The sequence below is a fragment of the Vigna unguiculata genome, chromosome 11 (genome assembly GCF_004118075.2).
Source record: "Vigna unguiculata cultivar IT97K-499-35 chromosome 11, ASM411807v1, whole genome shotgun sequence".
Taxonomy (NCBI): Eukaryota; Viridiplantae; Streptophyta; class Magnoliopsida; order Fabales; family Fabaceae; genus Vigna; species Vigna unguiculata.
Window position 1 is genome coordinate 2,223,721 of NC_040289.1, and position 21,366 is coordinate 2,245,086.

At 36.0% G+C, this 21,366-nt stretch overlaps 1 long non-coding RNA gene and 1 pseudogene across 4 annotated transcripts; one reads left to right on the forward strand and one right to left on the reverse strand.

Moving 5' to 3' along the window:
* The first annotated feature begins 12,420 nt into the window (after positions 1–12,420).
* LOC114169534 lies at positions 12,421–15,406 on the forward strand. Of its 4 annotated transcripts, none has more exons than XR_003600949.1 (6): positions 12,421–12,817; positions 13,027–14,062; positions 14,197–14,351; positions 14,552–14,628; positions 14,738–14,821; positions 15,273–15,406. It is a non-coding gene; the product is annotated as an uncharacterized LOC114169534 (long non-coding RNA). The 4 variants fall into 4 exon arrangements; XR_003600950.1 differs by having other exon boundaries at positions 12,423–12,860; positions 14,222–14,351; XR_003600947.1 differs by having other exon boundaries at positions 12,423–12,817; positions 14,222–14,351.
* Positions 15,407–16,040: 634 nt separating this feature from the next.
* Positions 16,041–20,260, reverse strand: LOC114169533 (annotated as a pseudogene).
* Positions 20,261–21,366: the final 1,106 nt, after the last annotated feature.

The following is a 21,366-nucleotide window of genomic DNA, read 5'->3' on the forward strand; positions in this document are numbered from 1 at the left end:
GCAACAAGTAAGTACCTCTATCAAGATTTTGCGCCCTTAGGTTTTTTATTTTCGGTTCACTTTTTCTTTCCCTTGAAACCCTAGGAAACAACGTTGGAATTTTAACTTTAATCTATATACTTTAACTTTAACTTTAAGGTTTCATCTGAAGTATTTACTAGATTTATATTTGTTGTAATTGTTTATAGTAAATATATATGTATATACTTTTAGTTTTAATATATGATAATTTAATCATCTTATTACTTTATAACTTCAAAAGTTGGACTGACCGTAATGTGCTATGTTTTTATGTTTATGCTTCAGGAGTCTTGCTAGATGACTTATTTGTTGTCGAAGATCTTATTGTTGTTGAAACATCAACTATTATGTGATAAGTGTCAAAAAACAGTAATTTTCATAAGGAGTTCTGGCATTTCTATTTGTAATTTTTGTTTATATGATATTTGATTTTCTCTTATCTAGGAACAATGAGTTTCAATCATATGTTTCCAAGTTTCTACTTGAAAGAAATCATTTGATCCTTATTTTTGTGTATTATTCAGGTAAACTAAAGTAGATGAGGAAAGAACTTAAGAAAAGTAAAGGAGAAATCAAGAAACAGATACAAAAGGGGAAGAACTTGTGCCACAGTTCGCTCAAATCAAATTAATCTCGCTCAAACCAGAGTAATCTCGTTCAAAACAAAATAATCCCCCCAAGCGAGACAATTGCTATCATTCTCGCCTAAGCGAGAAGCACTCTCGCTCAAGCGAGAGTTCGAGCACAGGATAGTAAAGCTTGCATCATTCTCGCTTAAGCGAGAATATTTTTGGTTAAGCGAGTACCTTTTTTCAACATGAAGTACATTCTCACCCAAGCGAGACTCAACTAGCTTAAGCGAGAGCTCGTGCAGTATATATATTCCCTAAGTTCATAAGGAACAAAAAGGTTGGAACGAAACAGGGAATCAAGCTCGAGAAGGACGAACAACACATGATCCATAGTTTCTGGGATTTTCTTCTTAGCTCTTAGGATTTTAATAGCTATCATGCATGGCTAATCTCTTCTCTTGGGAATGAATGTAATCGATTCAAACTTGAATGTAATATTGTGATATTTATATATAGCATTTTTGTTTCTACTCAATATTGGTATTATTGTTCTGCTCTTAATTCTTGATTCTATCTGATCAATAAATTCTTGATTGTGATTTTTAGATCTGACTCGAAAGTGTTTCTAAAAATTTGATATCAATAATGATACTTGATGTATTGTGATGCTAGGAATAGATTTCAATATATCAATTGCTTATAACCCTTGAACATAATGTTGAATTAATTTGTTGAATATGTAAGGAATCAATATTTAGGGGACTAATCTTATGAATTTTATACGTGAGGAATCAATATAAATGATTTTTGGGTGTTGCATCAATATTGGTAAATTCAGATGTTGTATATTTATATTTATCCTGATTACAGACAAGTAAGATATATGAAATTCAATTCTAATTTCTCTTACTGAAGTTTTTCTAAATTTTTTGCATTTATTGTATTATTTATATGCAAACTTAGTATTATAATCAATGATAATTCAAATGAATATTTTTGTATATATGTTGATTGAGATAATTATCTATTTTAATTGAATTTGTTCCTCGTGGGATCGACTCTCTTACTTAAAAATTATTATACTACAGTAGATTATTTGTACGCTTGCCAAGAGATCAACATTATGTTTTATGAGCATTATGTCTTATGAGCAGGTCAAGCAAGTATTAATTTTTTATTATTTCTTTTTCTTATACTCTTTGTAACTGTATGAATGAATGAAGTGTACTTTTTAATGTGATGTGGCTTATGTTATTCTTCTTTTGTATCATCATGAATGAAGAAGACTATGTCCATGAGGTTTAGATATACCGTTATTGTAATCCCTTCTCTTATAGTGGGATTAAAATGAAATAGTGACATGTCTGGTAAGAGTTTATGGTGCCTTCCTCCTTGCTTGCTATGATAACAATAATAAAGAATTTCAAAGTATTTACAAGATTGTTTCTTGTAAGAGTTTTTGGGTAGTTTTGTAAATTGAGTTGTTTCTTAATTAGAATTTATCATTGTAAACTTGTTAGGATAGTTTCTTTTTAGTTTCTTAAGTTAGTCTAGTACAATTGCAATTTCTTAACCATTCTAGTAGAGTTTTTAAGTTTTATGTATTGAATTTTAGAAGTCTTGTTAGATGTTAATTTTTGAGTAAATTTTTTGTCATTCTTAGTCCATTAGAGCTTGTGTAGACAGTTTACAGTTTAAATAATATTTTTTTTTTGTAATTCTTAATTAAAATATGATATATTTTGTGATAGATTTTAACCGTCAAAGTATAATATATTTTTTGATGGTTTTCAAATGTAAAAAATAATATATTTTGTGACAATTTTTAATCATCAAAATATGATATATTTTTGTAACGGTTTGTAATTGTTAAAATATGATAAAATATCATAAAATAAAAGTAAATTTTAATGGCTAGTATTTTTTTTTTCTTTTTTGATAGCAATACTATAGTTATTTCTTGACACATTGTTCTTCGTTTGTTAGATCCGCGTGAGGATATATATTCACTACAATTAATGGGCGGTTCTTCTCGCTCCACTTACCCTTGATGGTTATGAATCCTTTACACCTACTCGATCTCACAAAAACAAAACTAGTTTTTACGCCATATGTTTAATATTCTACCTGCACCATTTTCAACGAACTATTTGTTAAATATCCTAATTTCCTCTTTGAAGTTAATCCTCTCAGCAGTTTGGGATCCGCTCAAAAAAATTAAGGTAGGACAAGTTGATTTATTTTCTCATTAGACACATGACGATAATAGAAACTAAGATTAATTTCATGAAAGTACATTGTACTTGCATGAAATCGATAACATTGTCCATAAAAGTACTTATCGTGTTAGACTAAGCATGGCTTCTAATCGTGTCTAGAAAAGATGGTTCATTGTGTGTGTGTAGCTTTCATAAATTGCATCTAGAACATAAGTTATTGCAAATATTTCGCCACTACACTTCTAATGGGTAGTTTGTAATTAGCCCAAATAAGCTTAAAGCTATGTGGTAGTCCTTGAAAATATAATATCGGAAGTATTGTATGTTTTAAAAACGTCATAGTTTTATCTTTAAAAAGTATTTTAATAAATAAAAAGTAAAAGGAACTGACAATTTTTAAATAATGTGAAACTATCATGTATGTAACACAAACATAAAATATAATTGTCTCATTATTCAACACGATTCTAATGAGAATTATAACAAGTCATTGTACTTTTACAATAACATAATATTAATTTTATATTAACTATAAAGTCTTATATCTCTTTATATGTGTATATAAGTAACATGATAGAGAAAAATATTATGTCACCCGATTGGTGTAAAAATTAAATAAAAATACGCTTAATTGAAAAATATAACTATTTTGATGACCCAATAGATCAAAGAGAACTCAATTAAAAATACACAAATTTATTACAAAAATTTAATTAAATCTTTTCTTAATTAAATTATCTTATTTTTAACTAAAATAAATTATATTTTTCGTAGTAGCCTAACAACCAATATTGATGACATAAGTTTAAATATTAGAATGAAGATATTAAGAAAAATGTAATGTCCTATTTAATTAATATACATAATTAAAAGAAACGCCACACATAAATAGTATAACAACGCAGTCCTGGGATCCTTAATGTCACCCCTACAAAATTAGGCACACCACGATGCCAACATAAACAGGATAACAATTTTACTAAATGTATGTAAATCCAAGAACAATAGATACATGGGCCATAGCCCTAAAGAAAAGCCCAAAAGAAACTAAAGTCCAATCCACACGGACTATGCAGCGGAATTATCACCTCCCTGTTGTCCATGGGTGTTCCTCGCCTCTGCTCACACCAACAAGTTGATGATCATCGCAAAAGAGAGTACCACAAAGAAGAACACACAACAAATAAAAGTAGGGTAAGCTAGAGCACAAAAGAATTCATCCATACATTCAGTTATATTTACACAATCATACATTCGTCTCAGACAAGCATGTTATGACTCCTCAGGCAATACACTACGACACGACTCGACTCATCCGGATACGTATAACTTGGTCGGATTCAGCGGATACTTGCACTTGTGGTGGATACCTCTGCTCACCCCCGAGCTATGTTACAATGAATCAGTTTTCCCTCACCACAAGGTTAGCCCTTAATGAATTTCAGGCCTCTTGCTACCCTCACCACAGGAGTCAGTCCGCTCTAGGTAAGACTAACCGACCCCTTAGAGCGTCAGGATACAACCTTACCTTGAATCCTTACCTAATTATACAGATGGGGCACCACCATAGGCACCCACTAACAGGGGCCATGGAATTACGTCCAGACCACTGAAGCACAATCCCGGAGGTCTCACCTAGAGACTCCAAGGAATTACACACTGACACGGACCAAAAATCATAAATCAAGAAATGAGAGAACACTAATCATGCTTACAATTTCATACCAATCCTCTGAACATAATTCCTCATTCATATCCCATGTTGAATCCATACCACTGGTCATTTCCACCCCATGAATATAGGGCCTCATCTCATATCAATACCATGTCCCTTTAATTCCAACCCACTCATTTATTTCACATGCCAAGTTCCCACAATATCCATCGTTCACCGTTCATGAATTATGTCTCGCATACATAGCAATCCATTATACATATTTCTCATCATATCAATCATACCCAAACAATACCAATCATCCAAGAGCAACCAATCAACCAAACCACGCACTGCCTCGCCCAGCCCCTCGCTCAGGCTTGAGGGTCTCGCTCAGGCAAGTCCCCCTTCGCCTAGGCGAGGGCTAAAAAACAGAACAGGAAACATCGCGGGATCTCGCTTAGGCGAAACCCCTCTCGCTTGGGTGAGTTGTTCGCTCGCTCAAAACCATGAGCTGGCCGCCTGGGCGACCTTTGGTGAAAAAAGGTTTGGGCGAGCCTCTGCCAGACTCGCTTAGACGAGTCCGACTCGCCTGGGCGAGATTACCAGTTCTCGCCCTGGTCTCACCTGCAGCAGATGCGTTTTCCAAACCAACCATTCACACTAAGCATCCCACGCACAACCAAATAGTGGTCAATCCATACAAACATAAAGCAAACTCAAGAACAAGCTACAAGCAACATACACTCGAAATTCCTAACTTCCCGTACCTGGAAAGGGTTAACAGAACCTCGATAGCACGACCACGAGCACTGCAGCTCTAGGAACGGACTAATGAGTTGAAAACAAAATGTACACGGAACAAAGGGGCGGATTAATATGAAACCCTAACTGTGAAATACAAAGGAAAAGCAATGGAACTCATACGATCTAGAAAGGGGCACTTACGTGGAGTAGGAACTGGTTCAGAGCTAGTTCGTGAAGGCTTAGGACGAAACACTAGCAGAGCGTCCTGTGAGAGCAAGGGGGATGACGGCTGATTTCTGAAAGAGTGAAAGCGTACACATTAGGGCAGACTAGGATCAGTTTCCCTTTGGGCCAATCCTTAGGCCCAACTCACATGGGGCAGCCCTTTTAATTTAGGACAGAAAATATTGGGTCTTACATTCTCCCCAACAACAAAAATTTTCGACCTCGAAAATTCATCGATGAGATGGGAAGGAAACTATGTTTTTCCCCCATTTCGTTTGACAACCACCGCTTAGACATGATGAAAGAAACGACTCCAACACCTATAGTCACTAGAAACTTTGCCTCTATGCTAAGCGATATGTGTTCAACCGTGTTGATTGGTTTAGTCATTACTCTCGAAGTAACTTCCAACCTGCAACCTTAGAACTGGGATGCTCCTCCTTACCTACCCAACCAACTTGTATTTGATAGACCGACTCGTCTACCATATGCTCTCCACTACCTCTTGTAGGTTTTATCAAAGTCTCAAACTAAAGCATGTTCGTTATCACTTCCCATCACCTTGGTTACTCCTTTATGCCTCACTCCACTGACTTGATCATTTTTTAGTTCTAGCCTACTGCTTCACCATCAACACTCTTGACCCCTTTTACGCATAACGATACTCATAACATCTTACTTCCTTTGTTGGCTTCAACCAAGGCAACAAAGTCCCCTACCGAGTTATTCCATTTCCAATTTAAAACTCTCAACTGATTCCATCGCCATATTGTTTTGGTCTCCTATCCTCATTTTTTATCCCTCAACTCGTAACCATCATTCCACCAACCCACAGTATCATAACTTCCATTGACTCCAAATCCCAAGTCTGGTTTGCACCAAGCAACCCTACGATACACCTCGAATTAAGATTGTCCGATTTGGCTTTTTCCTCACCTCTTTAAGAAACTTACTTGTCCTAGTCGAATAACTAGACCAAGGAAATCTCTTCACATCTCCTCCTCCCGGCGTAGACACTTACTTCTCCGCCAACCCTTACCCTATCGAGCCTATATCTTGAATTCTCTTCTAGAAATAAACACCTACCCTTACTTCCTTACTTCAAGGTTGGTACACTAACTTGAAAACATAATTCAACCACCTCTCATTTCTTTGGTCCAACTCCCTCGGTGCAACCCTACACTTCCAACTCTGAATGATCATTGCACACTTTTACCCGATACTCACTAGGACGAAACGTTTAATGGTTTTAAAGAACGGGTCTTCGTAGTGGTCTCTAGGTCTTGAATAAGATAGTTTTTCTCGCGCACCTCTTACCATTTATAAGCATCATCTGTCACCATCCCACTGCGCTACTTTGATCCATACCCAAGCTCACTTGCTTGTTTACTCCAAATAATGATCCTTTCATGTCTGTCATGACAAGGAAGCAATCATTGTTGAGAAATCTTCCTCGAGACCCCTATCAAACTTGCAGAACCCCTTAAACTCCTCTTTCGATAGCCTTACCGCTCCATTTTCTCAACAACGTATCTACCCTTTTAAAACCATATTCCTCATTAGTCACCCCAATCTTAGTCAATACTCTTCTTGAACGGTTTGACACCACCACTTCACTAAACTCGCAGTCATCCTGGTGATCATACTAAGTTTATACCATTATGTCTCCAACAACTCTTTCACTTGTTTCTCTTATTTCACAATCTTAGCATAAAGCCTCCAATTAGAAACTATCAGCACAAGTTCGACTTCAGACCCAAATGCAAAAGGGAGTTTCACCACTCCAAAGCGAAAATTCTAATGTTTACTTCAGGACGATTCTATAACTCTTCTACCACTGAGATACCTTGCGTCTATTTTTCGCTTGCCTTTGTCGTATAACTCTAATTCACATGACACCCTGCCCCCACCTTCCAACATGATCCACACTTATTACACCACCACTAACATATCTCTTCGAATCAAAGGATACTACTTCGTTGGAGATCATATCTCCTAAGAATGAGATTAAGAAAACAACTAATTCACTCTTGAGATCATGTCCCAACCTTGTAAAGGAAATAATTCAAATTGGCTTTGAATTTAAATACTTTGATCATCACACCCCCGAGTGGGTCTCCACTTGGTCGTAATTGTAGCAAAAACCATCGTCTCAACCTCAGTTCCTTCTTAAAGACAACCATGACTCATTTACCATACTGGCGACATCAAGGAGTACACGATCCCAAGAAAACCGGCCCTTAGTCCAAGCATCTCTTCGTAAGGTGCATCTCTGGATGAGATTTATTCGTGCTAACAACTTTAGCATCAACCATCGCAGGCACCATGTCAACTACTTAAAACTTTTCTTTTCATTCCCTCCATCATTGTGCTCTGACCTCAGTTGGGTTGTCCTTCCATACGAGAATAACCTTTAAAGGTGTGCCCTTCCTTCTGGTGCGTGAAACCTTCCACTTTATACCCAAGGTCGAATGACTTGTTCATAGGAACTACTTTTCCTTGAAACATCCCACTAACGAAGTGGAAAAGACCTCTCTCCACCTGCTGACTGTTAATTCTAGTATGAATCTCTTATCCATTTCAGCCTCTCACTAGAGGTTCGTCATCTCTTTGCACTTCACGATCTCTTCTTTTCTTAGCTTGCTCGTTGCTAAGCAATCTCTCCACTTTCTGCAGCCTAGAATTTGCCGATTTCCCTCTTCCACTACTCCAAGAAGCACTAGGTGTGGCCATATGACTATATTCAATGACATTTCTCCAAACACTGTATGCATTTGCATGACTCTGAACTTCAACCTTGTCGGAATGTAGAATCAGCTTGATTTCTTCAACCGATGTGGCACTTGCATGCACTAATACCCCTTAGTATTCTTAACCTTTGGATTCAACTCCTTTTAGAAAACTTGTAGTATCTGTTTCCAAGAGTCTATCTCTAAAGCTCCCTCTGACCAATCGTTATGTTTGTAACTCTAGCATCTTCTCCAGTTTATTAATCCAAGACTTAGCTTTCCTTGTCCAATTAGATATATCATACATCAACTTCCTATCTCTGAGGTAAGACATTGTCTCAAAGGCCCCATCTAACACTTGTAAAGGTGAGCAGACCAAGTTGACATTGAATTTGGATTCCCTTATCTTCGTAGACACTAGACACAAAGCACAGAGGCCCGGCAAGACAACTAGATCATTCAAAGCAACAGTCTATCACTTACAGACAACGAACCCTTTTTGTCTGTCACCCTCCTTTCCCCAAACCATTAGAATTAAGAAAGGAAAACAACCTTTAATATAGTCATGAGTGTGCACCCTCATTACTCTATCAAGGTGTTTTCTGTTCTTACAACTTTTGGTTTCACTGACAAACCCGACTAGACTTGACAACTTACGCCTGCGAGGCATGACAAACCCACAACCTCAGGTCATCCTCAGGACGAACTGCTCTGATACCATAAATGTAACGTCCCATTTAATTAATATGCATAATTAAAAGAAACGCCACACATAAATAGTATAACAACGCAGTCCTGGGGTCCTTAACGCCACCCCTAAAAAATTAGGAACACCACGATGCCAACATAAACAGGATAACAGTTTTACTAAATGTATATAAATCCAAGAACAACAGATACATGGGCCATAACCCTAAAGAAAAGCCCAAAAGAAACTAAAGTCCAATCCACGCGGACTATGCAGCGGAATTATCACCTCCCTGTTGTCCATGAGTGTTCCTCGCCTCTGCTCACACCAACAAGTTGATGATCATCGCAAAAGAGAGTACCACACAGCAGAACACACAACAAATAAAAGTAGGGTAAGCTAGAGCACAAAAGAATTCATCCATACATTCAATTATATTTACACAATCATACATTCGCCTCAGACAAGCATGTTATGACTCCTCAGGCAATACACTACGACACAACTCGACTCATCTGGATACGTATAACTTGGTCGGATTCAGCGGATGCTTGCACTTGTGGTGGATACCTCTGCTCACCCCCAAGCTATGTTACAATGAATCAGTTTTCCCTCACCACAAGGTTAGCCCTTAATGAATTTTAAGCCATCTGCTACCCTCACCACAGGAGTCAGTCCGCTCTAGGTGAGACTAACCGACCCCTTAGAGCGTCAGGATACAACCTTACCTTGAATCCTTACCTAATTATACAGATGGAGCACCACCATAGGCACCCACTAACAGGGGCCATGGAATTACGTCCAGACCACTGAAGCGCAACCCCGGAGGTCTCACCTAGAGACTCCAAGGAATTACACACTGACACGGACCAAAAATCATAAATCATGAAATGGGAGAACACTAATCATGCTTACAATTTCATACCAATCCTCTGAACATAATTCCTCATTCATATCCCATGTTGAATCCATACCACTGGTCATTTCCACCCCATGAATATAGGGCCTAATCTCATATCAATACCATGTCCATTTAATCCCAACCCACTCATTTATTTCGCATGCCAAGTTCCCACAATATCCATCGTTCACCGTTCATGAATTATGTCTCACATACACAACAATCCATTATATATATTTCTCATCATATCAATCATACCCAAACAATACCAATCATCCAAGAGCAACCAATCAACCAAACCACGCACTGCCTCGCCCAGCCCCTCGCTCAGGCTGGAGGGTCTCGCTCAGGCGAGAAAATCTCGCTCAGGCGAGTCCCCCTTCACCTAGGCGAGGGCTAAAAAACAGAACAGGAAACATCGCGGGATCTCGCTGAGGCGAGAGCTCGCCTGGGCGAGTTGTTCGCTCGCTCAAAACCATGAGTTGGCCGCCTGGGCGTCCTTTGGCGAAAAAAGGTTTGGGCGAGCCTCTGCCAGACTCGCTTAGGAGAGTCCGAATCGCCTGGGCGAGATTACCAGTTCTCGCCCTGGTCTCACCTGCAGCAGATGCGTTTTCCAAACCAACCATTCACACCAAGCATCCCACGCACAACCAAATAGTGGTCAATCCATACAAACATAAAGCAAACTCAAGAACAAGCTACAAGCAACATACACTCGAAATCCCTAACTTCCCGTACCTAGAAAGGGTTAACAAAACCTCAACAACACGACCGCAAGCACTGCAGGTCTAGGAACAAACTAATGAGCTGAAAATAGAAGGTACACGGAACAAAGGGGCGGATTAATACGAAACCCTAACTGTGAAATACAAAGGAAAAGCAATGGAACTCATACGATCTAGAAAGGGGCACTTACGTGAAGTAGGAACTGGTTCAGAGCTAGTTCAGAAGGCTTAGGACGAAACCCTAACAGAGCATGCTGTGAGATCAAGGGGGATGACGGCTGATTTCTGAAAGAGTGAAAGCGTACACATTAGGGCAGACTAGGATTAGTTTCCCTTTGGGCCAACCCTTAGGCCCAACTTACATGGGACAACCCTTTTAATTTAGGACAGAAAATATTGGGTCTTAAAAAAACATATCTAGTTTAAACTTTATAAGTGTATTTAATTTTTTCCGTAAAAGTATTGACTAAACCCATGAAATTAAATAATTTTTTTTTAACTAATCCTATCACATTACACTTTTAATTTAAAAATATAAATACTCAACAAAATTGATTTACCCACTCGATAAAATTATTTCCCGTGCATCACAGGAATGAACTAGAAAAAGGTATCCATTATTTTGTAGCTGTTAAATAAATTGCTGATTTTTTTTTATTTCTGTTAATTTATTTTAGGTTAAATCATTCCATAGGTCCCCATTTTTGTAGCGAAATCTCAAGTAGGTCCCTCCATTTTTATTTGACTCAATTGAGTCCCTATTTTTGAAAATTCGATGCAATTGGTTCCTTTTCGTTAGTTGACCAGTAACGGTGTTAATTTATGTGCCACGTGTCAGCACGTGGTTTTTTTGACTTTTTTTAATTTTTTTTTTAATTTTTTTTTTAATTTTTAATTTTTTTTTATAATTTTTTTAAAAAAATTTAAAATTGCCACGTGTCAATCTGACATTGTGCCACGTGGCAGAGACAGTGTGATGTGGCAGTGGCAGTGCCACGTGTCAATATTGGATGTGAAAAGTCTCAATATAGTCCCTGTATTTATTATTTTGTCTCAATTTGGTCCCAATTTTTTAAAAACTGAATCAATTTTATACCTATATCAGATTTAATTTTTATATAAATTTACAATGGTCTTTTTATTATAATTGATATTTTTAACAAAATTAAGTTTATTTAAATGTATATTTTGTATTGAACTTTATTTAAATATTGTTTCAAATATTTATATATCCATAATTTATAGACAAATGTTAGAATTGTTATAATTTTTTTTTTAAATTTTATATTTGAATTTATAAAGTTTTTATTTTTAAAGCAACTCTAACATTTATCTATAAATTATGGATATATAAATATTTAAAATAAAATTTAAATAAATATTAGTACAAAATACACATTTAAATAAATTTAATTTTGTTAAAAATATCAATTATAATAAAAATACCATTGTAAATTTATATAAAAATTAAATCTGATATAGGAATAAAATTGATTCAGTTTTAAAAAAGTTGGGACCAAATTGAGACAAAATAATAAATACAGGGACTATATTGAGACTTTTCATATTCAATATTGACACGTGGCACTGCCACTGCCACATCACACTGTCTCTGCCACGTGGCACAATGTCAGATTGACACGTGGCAATTTTATTTTTTTTTTAAAAAAATTAAAAAAAAAAATAAAAATTAAAAAAAAATTAAAAAAAAATTAAAAAAAATTAAAAAAAAGTCAAAAAAACCACGTGCTGACACGTGGCACATAATTAGCACCAGTAACGGCGGAAAGGAACCAATTGCAACGAATTTTCAAAAATAGAGACTCAATTGAGTCAAATAAAAATGGGGGACCTACTTGAGATTTCGCTACAAAAATGGGGACCTATGGAATGATTTAACCTTTATTTTAACTGTCAAAATATTTTTTGCCATTGTCTTCTGTATGTATATGCATGACTTTCTTCAAAATCAAAATTGCCCCAAGTCAGGTTCAATATGGCGTGTTCCTCTTTCTTGTGTTGATCTTCGTCGTCATGTTCTTCACCCTACTCGACCACTTGCTCACTGCCTCCAATCGCCAAATGCTGCTCTTTTCCGGTGCCAACTCCCAACATCGCCGCTAGCTAGCGGAGGCGGTCGACACAGCTGTGCGCGGCGTGAACACGTGCCCCGTCCATACGGCGGACTACATGTTCTACGAGGAGCCGAGGCTGGACAGCCAGTTGAGCAGGGAGATGAATTGCTACAAGGAGAGACATTGCCGCAAGGTGGGAGACTCGCCACGCTGCTTGATGTTGCGAGAAATTGCAGAGGGATGCGACTGTAATTGCGGTTGGTCAGAGTTCAAAATCCTTTTATCTGCTATTGGATTCTCTCAGGTTTTTTCGTGTGATTGTTACTTCAATCCAAGTATAACTAACACGTGCTCGATTGAACATATTCGTGAAGGGCTAGTTAACTTGTTCTTAAATGTTGCGTGTGTTGAATTGCTCGATAGATGAATCAATATTCATTGAAGTTTAATTGAGTGTATGTTCGTTGTAGGTTGCAAGAAGGAATGAGTTTGTGGTGGTTCCGCTTGGGTTCTGCAGCAACCCAAGGCTTCGGATTTTACTAATCGGCAAGAGTACAGTGAGTGGCAGAAAACAACCGTGAAGGTTCTCGGGGCTAGTTTGCTCTTTGCCTCCAAAACTGCGGTTTGGTTGAATCATTATTGTTGATAGGATTTTTGAAGTTTCAGGAGCTTTTAAGGGGTTAGAGGACATTGAACCTTTGGATGTCATTGATTGATTCCGCATGAAATTTTTGTTTTTTTGGAATCTGGGTTGCTGCATTTCTAGCTTATTGAATTGATTTTGTTGCTTAATTAGTGTAGATGTTTAAATTGAGTTTGTTTTTAAAGTGGTGGGATTTTAGATTCATGGAATTATGCTTCCTTGTGATTGTGTTAAACCCAACAGGGATTGGGTTTAGGAGAAGGAGTTGGTCTTTCACAATGTAACTAACCCAACTCCAAATTTCTGATAAGAGATGTGCATTGCCTTTTTGAAGAAGGAAACTTTGGGAACCAAACAATATACTTGCATCTCAGTGATTGGGGAATTTTCTTTTTCTTTTAGATTTGTTTGAAATGTTATACGACTTTTTTATTTTCATTTTTGGTTGTTATGTAATTCAAGTGTATTTTAAAGGTTGGTTAAATTTCTTAAATCTTGGTTTTAGTCTAACAACAAATTTGGTGTGCTGTTATTGCGTAGAACTGGATTGCAGGGAAAGATACCGAAATGGTTTCCCCTCTTTCTTGATTGATATTATGATTTTGGAAGCTTTTTTAGTAACCAACAATGTGCTTTGTGGTTTCTTTCACAAGATGGTTTTGAGGGGAAACGACTTATGATTCACATAGTTAGGTGCAGGAGACTAAGTATGTGTTTGAGGCAAAGACTATTCAGAGAATGGAGCTGCTGGTGCTGTCCACCCTCATTTCTAGATCACATCATAAGAAGGCTCGGATTGAAAACTCATCTTCACTGGAAGTTTCTCAGGCGCTGAGAGCATCTTCTTTTGTCTGTGCTTTTGGGTAAGCATTTAAGAATAATGACTATGACCCTCACTATTTCAGATACCATTATTGAGTTTACTTAAGACTTTTAACTTTTCCATCAGTGCAAAGAATGACTGAAGATGTTATTGTATTGATTTTCTCATCATTAGGTCTTCTATGTTTTCTTATGGGTAGATTCGGGATTTGTTGGGCGCCTTCCTTCTATTTTGGCCACTGCAACAATGCTGCATGTTATAAACCAGATTGAACACAGTGGTGGCTGGAATACAAAAATCAGCTTCTGAGTGTTCTCAAAATTAGCAAGGTTAGTGCCTAGATCAGGATGTCCAAGTGTTTGTTTCAAGCGATAATATTTGTTTATCAACATTGCTCCAAGTCCATGATTACGATTAAGAACATGATTTGCATGAGCATGTTAGATTAAGAGTAAATGTAAAACCGACAATGTCATTAATGCACATGATAACCACGTTATTTGATTCTAGTTATTGCGCATTTTAACAGGAGAAAGTTGATTTGGTTGACCTCATTGTTAGACGTAAGAAAGGAGCTAGTTGTGATGAGATAAAAGCTGCTGTGAAGTGAGAATAAACCAAATTTTCTAGATTGGAAAACCTGAATTTTTGTTTATATTTTGAGATGCAACACATTCAATGAATCCTCATCACATGTATCCATTTTTCTTCACAGGGAAGCATCTAAGGGAAGTATGAAGGGAATCCTTGTATATGCAAAAGATGATGTTGTGTCTACTGATTTTGTTGGTGACAATAGGTGATGATTCCACAAGTTAATAAATTAGTATGCCAAAGATAACCATGTTTGATTTTAGATTTAGCTGTAGAATTCAATAATTAAGGTTGACAATTACTAGTTCATATAGCTATAGTATGCCATTTTTTCATGAAGAAGGCTTTAGTGTTGTATAATGAAGCTTATTAAGTGATCCACCATATACATGGCAGGTCAATAGTTTTTTATGCAAAAGCTGGAATTTCATTTAAAAACATCTTTGTGAATCTTGTCTTTTGGTATGACAATGAATGGGGCTTTCTTTATTATACGCTTGGTTGATTCGAAAACATAAATTTGCAACTAGGGGCAAATAAAAAAGAAAAAAAGAACTTTCAAAAGTATTATATAAAGGCTAGTACTGTGGTACCTGCAATTACTTGTAATTTATTATTATTGTGGTTTTCATTCTTGTTTTATGACAAATTTGCAGAGGGGCTGTTATCCTAATGCAAATGATTTCGGATCTAAGGTCATTCCCTTGGTTGCAAGAGATTTTAATGTCCAGGTAGTTGCTCAATGTAAAAACTACTGAAGTTATAATTTGATAGCATGACTTTGTCTGAAGGAGAGTCATTTATTGCAGTTCTAAGAGTAGGTCCTTCAATATTGATTATAAACTCTCCTCATTAGAAACAACAAAATAATTTTTTTTTTTTGGTTTTTCTTTACACTTTTCTTGTTATCTACAAATCAGACCACACTTTTCTACTTACTAGCTTTCTTATCTAAATTTTTTCGCCATTTTTTTCTTCGTTTTGGATGATTTTGTATTTCATCTGATTGTCAAAAATGAAAGTAAATTTTGTTACAATTTTAAACAGTATGAAAATACTAAATGAAAATGAGATTAGAAATATATTTGTGGTGATTTTTAACTGCTAATAATTTTTGTTTCTTTTCTAGCAAATTTACCAGCATTTAGAATATTTTTGTAACAACCCATTTTTGACATGTGTAGATTTGGTGATTATTTTAATTGTCAAAAATTTCATTTGTAGCCGTGTTTAACAGTTAGAATTTCTAATTTTAAGAATTTCTAATTTTAACCATTACAAGTATCATATATTTTTGTAGTGATGGTATCCTATCTAGTTGCATTTAAAACTTAATTGAGCTTTATAAGTAGTGCATTTTATATTCCCTGGTCGAGTAATTAAAATAAAAGTGATCTTTAAGGTTTATTAGGGTTAATAAAAAATTCATGGAAGGGGTGAATTGTTATAAGCAATTGTAGGACCAGCAGAGGAAAGGAGTTGATACACATTCTAAATAAAAAAAATGGAGTACCCAAGCAAATGCATGAGTATTCATTCAAAACACACACATCCTACATACAATTTTTCAATGTGAGCAATCTTTTTCCAATCTTCGCCTCTTTCTTTCTCACAACGTTGTTTCAGCAAAGGACAATTCTCTATACAAAGATATGAAATTGATTTGGGAAGACCCTCCTCTGGTAAGCGTTGGAGCTTCGGACAGTTCCAAAGAGTCAACTTTTGAAGAGATGAGAGTTGACTAAGACCCTTGTGGTCCAGTTCTTTTAGATTTGGACCATAACAAATGTCTAGAGAAGTGAGAGAATGTGGAAGCAAACCTTTATCAGGAAAACATTCTGTCTCTACTCCAGTACATAACACTTCTAAAGAAGGACTGTATCCCAAAGCTCCTTTCAGTGAGCCAACAAGTCTAGAGTTATCATAGAGTGTCATCTCTTTTAGATTAGATTATATATCAAACCTCTCCCAGTGAACGACTCAAGTCTTGGACAGGCTTCTAAGTACAGTCTCTTTAGCATATGCATGTTTCCAGGCAATGATTCAATTTTAGGGCACTTTATGATTTCTAGACACTCCAGATGATTATCGGCGTGAAAATTTGAAATCATCTGTAAATTACCAAACCCTATGAGAACAAGCTCCCTGAGTTTCGGGAAGAAATGTAGTGGAAAGGTCCACAGAGGGACAGAGTCACCAATATTTGGACAATCACTATAATTGTCTGAATCAATCTTTAAGTACTGAATAGAATTGTCAGGTACGATATCCCTAACCATTTCCAAGAATGATGCTTCCATGTTGTCTCCAACCAACGTGAGGCTTTTCATTGTAGCCCAATCAAACAACACATTTCGACCACCTTCAAGTTGTTTGCAATTTGTTATGTGTAGTGTTTCCAAAGGAACAAGTCGCTCTGGCAGTTGTCCTTTCAGCTTGGGACAAAAATATATAAAGATGTTGTAGACGTGGAAAAGCACCTGTCACAGCTTCACATTCCCATTTTTCCCATTGCATCATGTGGGAGAACGTTTGTTTGAAGGGATTTAAATGAAGAAGAGTTGTTCCCATGAAAATCAGCATCAATACTCACTATCCCATCAAGTCTTTCAATACTCAAGTCCTTGAGAGATGGCAAAAGTCCAAGGGGAGGTAAACGTTCGCAAGATTCACACCCTTCCAACTCTAAGGACACCAGATTCGGTAATGAATTATCGAGTATCCATTGGAAATTGTTTACCAACATAGTCACATATCGACAACTTCTTCAAGTGTTTTGAAGGTTGTAGATTCTCAATTACATCCCTAGCTTTTGTTGAATCAACTGGGGAGCTGCCCATGATATTCCATTCTAACATTAACTCCACAAGGTGTGGTTTGTTCTTCAAATCGGCTTCTAATGCATAAGAGGGATTCTCAATATTCTGCAGTTCACCAATTCTCAAACTTCCATGAAGATTGATTTGTCCCAATTGCTGAATACTGGTTTTCTTATGTATGTCAACACAAAACGAATTCATCAATACTTGGAGATTCTTCAACTTTCCCAAAATATGCACATTTTTTACTTCAGTATTTATAAGTTCCAGGCAACACAATTTGTGGAGTAGAAGCAAACATGAGGGAAGCTCCTTTAATGTTTGACAATTGTTTAGTTTCAGTATTTGCAACTTGTAAAGTAAACCTATGGAGTCCGGTAGTTTTTCTATATTAGTATATGAGAGATCTATTGAACGAAGATGCTTAAGATTTCCTATAGATTTAGGCACCTTAAGGATACGAAAGTGATACAAAGATAAGACACGTATGTACTTAAATTTGGAAAACAAGTCATCTAAGGACATCGAATAACGAGGATACTTTCTCCAACTTGTTTGTACAAATGTATGCAACTTTTGAGTATCAATCAAATTTTCAAACCCATCAAAAGTTTGAACACGATCAGTTGCAAATGAAAAATGACGAGTTCTTTTGGGTAGTCCTTGTGGTTCATCGACTCCTAACCTGATGCAAATGTCTCCACAAACATATTTTGCCAAATCAATAAGAAGGTCATGCATGACAAAACGATTTTTCTCTTCCTTGTTTGATTGTTGAAAGAAGGACCAAGATAATAGATCATTAAAATATTGCTCACCAACTTCTTTAGGACTCTTTTTCTGTAGAGGGCTTTCTAGAAAATTTTCCGCCATCCATAGTTGAATTAAACACTTCTTGTCAAACACATAACCTTTGGGAAACAAGGCACAAAATGCAAAACATGTCTTCAAATGTGAAGGAAGGTGGAGATAACTGAGTCTTAATGCTGGGAGTATATCACTTTCATTTTCTGAAAAGTCCCATATCTCACTTTTCATAATGCTTTCCCATTCCCAAAGGGATGATTTATTGTGTAATAGACTTCCCATTGTTTTCAAGGCTAAAGGAAGCCCATTGCATTTTTCAACTATCTTCTTACCAATCTCCATAAAATCTGGATCTGGTTGAAAATGAACACTTTGGAATGCATGTTTTGCGAACAATTCCCAGCAATCATCTTTTTTTAATACTTGCAGGAGGTGCTTTTCTGATCGCATGGTAACAGCAACCTTCTCACTCCGTGTAGTGACAAGAAGCCTACTTCCTTGAGCCCCAGAACCAAGAGCTTTCTGCACTTGCTCCCATTTGGATTGATTTTCGTTCCAATTGTCATCCAAAACAAGAAGAAATTTCTTTCCCATCAATTTTTCTTTCAATCTTATGTGAACCATCTCCAGATTTGTACTATCATTAGTTAATCTTGTAACTCCCTCAAGAATTGCTTTTGATACATTGAGAAGATCAAATTCCTGTGGAACACTGACCCAAGCTTTAATATCAAATTTTCCTTCAATCCTTGGGTCACTGAATACATGTTGTGCAAGTGAAGTTTTTCCCAACCCACCCATGCCCACAATAGATAGTATAGATAGGCGGTTGTGAGTGTCAGATGTGAGCCAGTTAAAGATGGATTCTTTGTCATCATCTCTGCCATAGATAACACTTTCATTTGGCAAAGATGTATATATTAATTTACTACTAGCGGATCCCGATCCAACCCCAACACCACTACCCTTTTTCAAACCTAGTAAATCGCCTTGGGTTGCGAGATGTTCTAGGTCCTCAATGACTTGTTCCATCCTGGATTCAATTTCATTTTTAAAGAAATTGACAAAAGAAGATTTGAAGGAATTCCAAACCTTGTTAGTAGCACTCTGAGACTCAGCTTCCACTTGGGTTTTGAGGAGTTGATAATCTATTTCATCCAACAGATCCTCTGCAACAAACACAGCATCTTTGGCCCTGAGAAGCCAATCTCTGACACGTGGATCTGTGAACTGCTTTTGTTCTGCATCAAAAGCCACAACATCAATGGCTAGGAGCTTCATCCTCAAGTCGCTGAGTTGCTTCTTATTGGGTTTTGTTGCACGGAATATGTCCACAAAACGTGAAGCCAAAGTGTCGATTGTCCTCTCGAGTAAGGTAGAAACAAGAGCACCAGTAACCATTTCTGTTTCCATGGTAAGAATAGAAAAGGAGTGGATGAATGAAACTGAGTATTTCGAAGAAAGTTATGCCTTTGATTGGGTGCAGGACATATTTTTCTTGATGGTTCGTCCTCGACAACCAATAAGTGTTGAGTCTTCCCGACAGCTCCGTCATTCACAAGCTGAACTCAACCACCATGAATGAATGAGTGGTTAAGATATAATCAAAGGTACAAACTTTCTTATATTTTCCAAGACTGGTCAATTATTACGTACAGCAGTAGCAGAATGAAGGACATACCATCCTCCACGCCGTCGCGGGTCTATTGGGTAGGAAGAAGATAAGGATAAATAAAAAGACAATATAATTGATGATTATAGTGAATACTGATATAATAATAATAATAATAATAATAATAATAATAAAATAATAAAGAATGCTAAGAAACGAGACAGAAAAGATATAATAGAGGAAATAGTTGTAAATTAGTGAAAAATAACAAGCCAGTGATATAAGTCGTGATAAGGAATGTAATGAGAAAAAGTTAAGCATATACAAATAAAGTTGGTATGAAATAGTTTAACGTCATACTAATCTCTCTGTTCTTTTTTCTTATTTTTATTAAACTTGGATGTAATGATGTAATGTGTGACTACTTCTATATGTTAACTTCATTTATTGCTAATTTCTAAAAAAACGTAATTTTTCCAAAGCGTGTCGAATTTTGACAATTGTTTCTTTAGTGGTTTGTTTAGACATAATTCTCTGTATTCTAGAAGAAAAAATAAAAAATAAATAATTCTTTTCTAGTTATAATTAGTTTCTAATTTTATTTATAACTTCATGAATTCACAGTGTATAAGAATGATTCTCAATATTCTCTACCTAACCAATTATTAACCTCGTAGGAAGTTAATTGCTCAATAGTTAGTTTCTTACCGTTGCATCGATGAAAATAACATGTCTTGAAAAGTCTCATATCGTCTAAAATAATCAAGGGGTAGATATTAGTGACTATATAATGGGTTCTAAGTTGATGATATTCGTTGTCCTAAGTCAAAGACACTTCAAACTTATATTTGACTCTTCTTATTTTTATTTCTTATACTCTTGTAATAAGAGCATTATGAGAATTAGGTTAAATTATTGTTTTAGAGTCAAATGGGAGAATTATCTGTGTGTTTTTGTGTTTATTTTACTTCTCTATTAATAAAATGATTCTAGGAGGGTTTTTCCAAAACTTCCTTAATTTCTGGTTTTGCACATATTTCTTTCCTCATTATGCATTTTGTGAGAGTTTTGGACTTTCGCATAAGTAAGTTTGGCAAAAAAAAACTTATTTGTAAAATCATGTTATTGTTTTTTTTATGTTGTTTTTGTTTTGATAATTTTTAACGATTTGAGGTTTTTGTTGTGCTTTTTATAGCTACTCTTGTGTGTACAAACAAACCTTTTGAAGGGAACATGTTTTCTTCCACTAATATATTAATTTTTTGTTGCTGATAAAAAAAACAAATTTATTAATAGTCGAAGATTCTTCGGCTTTTCCAAACTATATACATTTTTCACTTCAATATTTAATAGTTTTAAACAACACAATCTATAATCTGTGGAGTTCATATAAATATGAGGGAAGCTCTTTTTTATCTTTTTTATGTGAGTATAAGAGAGATTTAATAAACGAAGATGCTTAAGATTTCCCAAAAATTTTATGAATATAAGAGATTTAATAAACAAAGATGC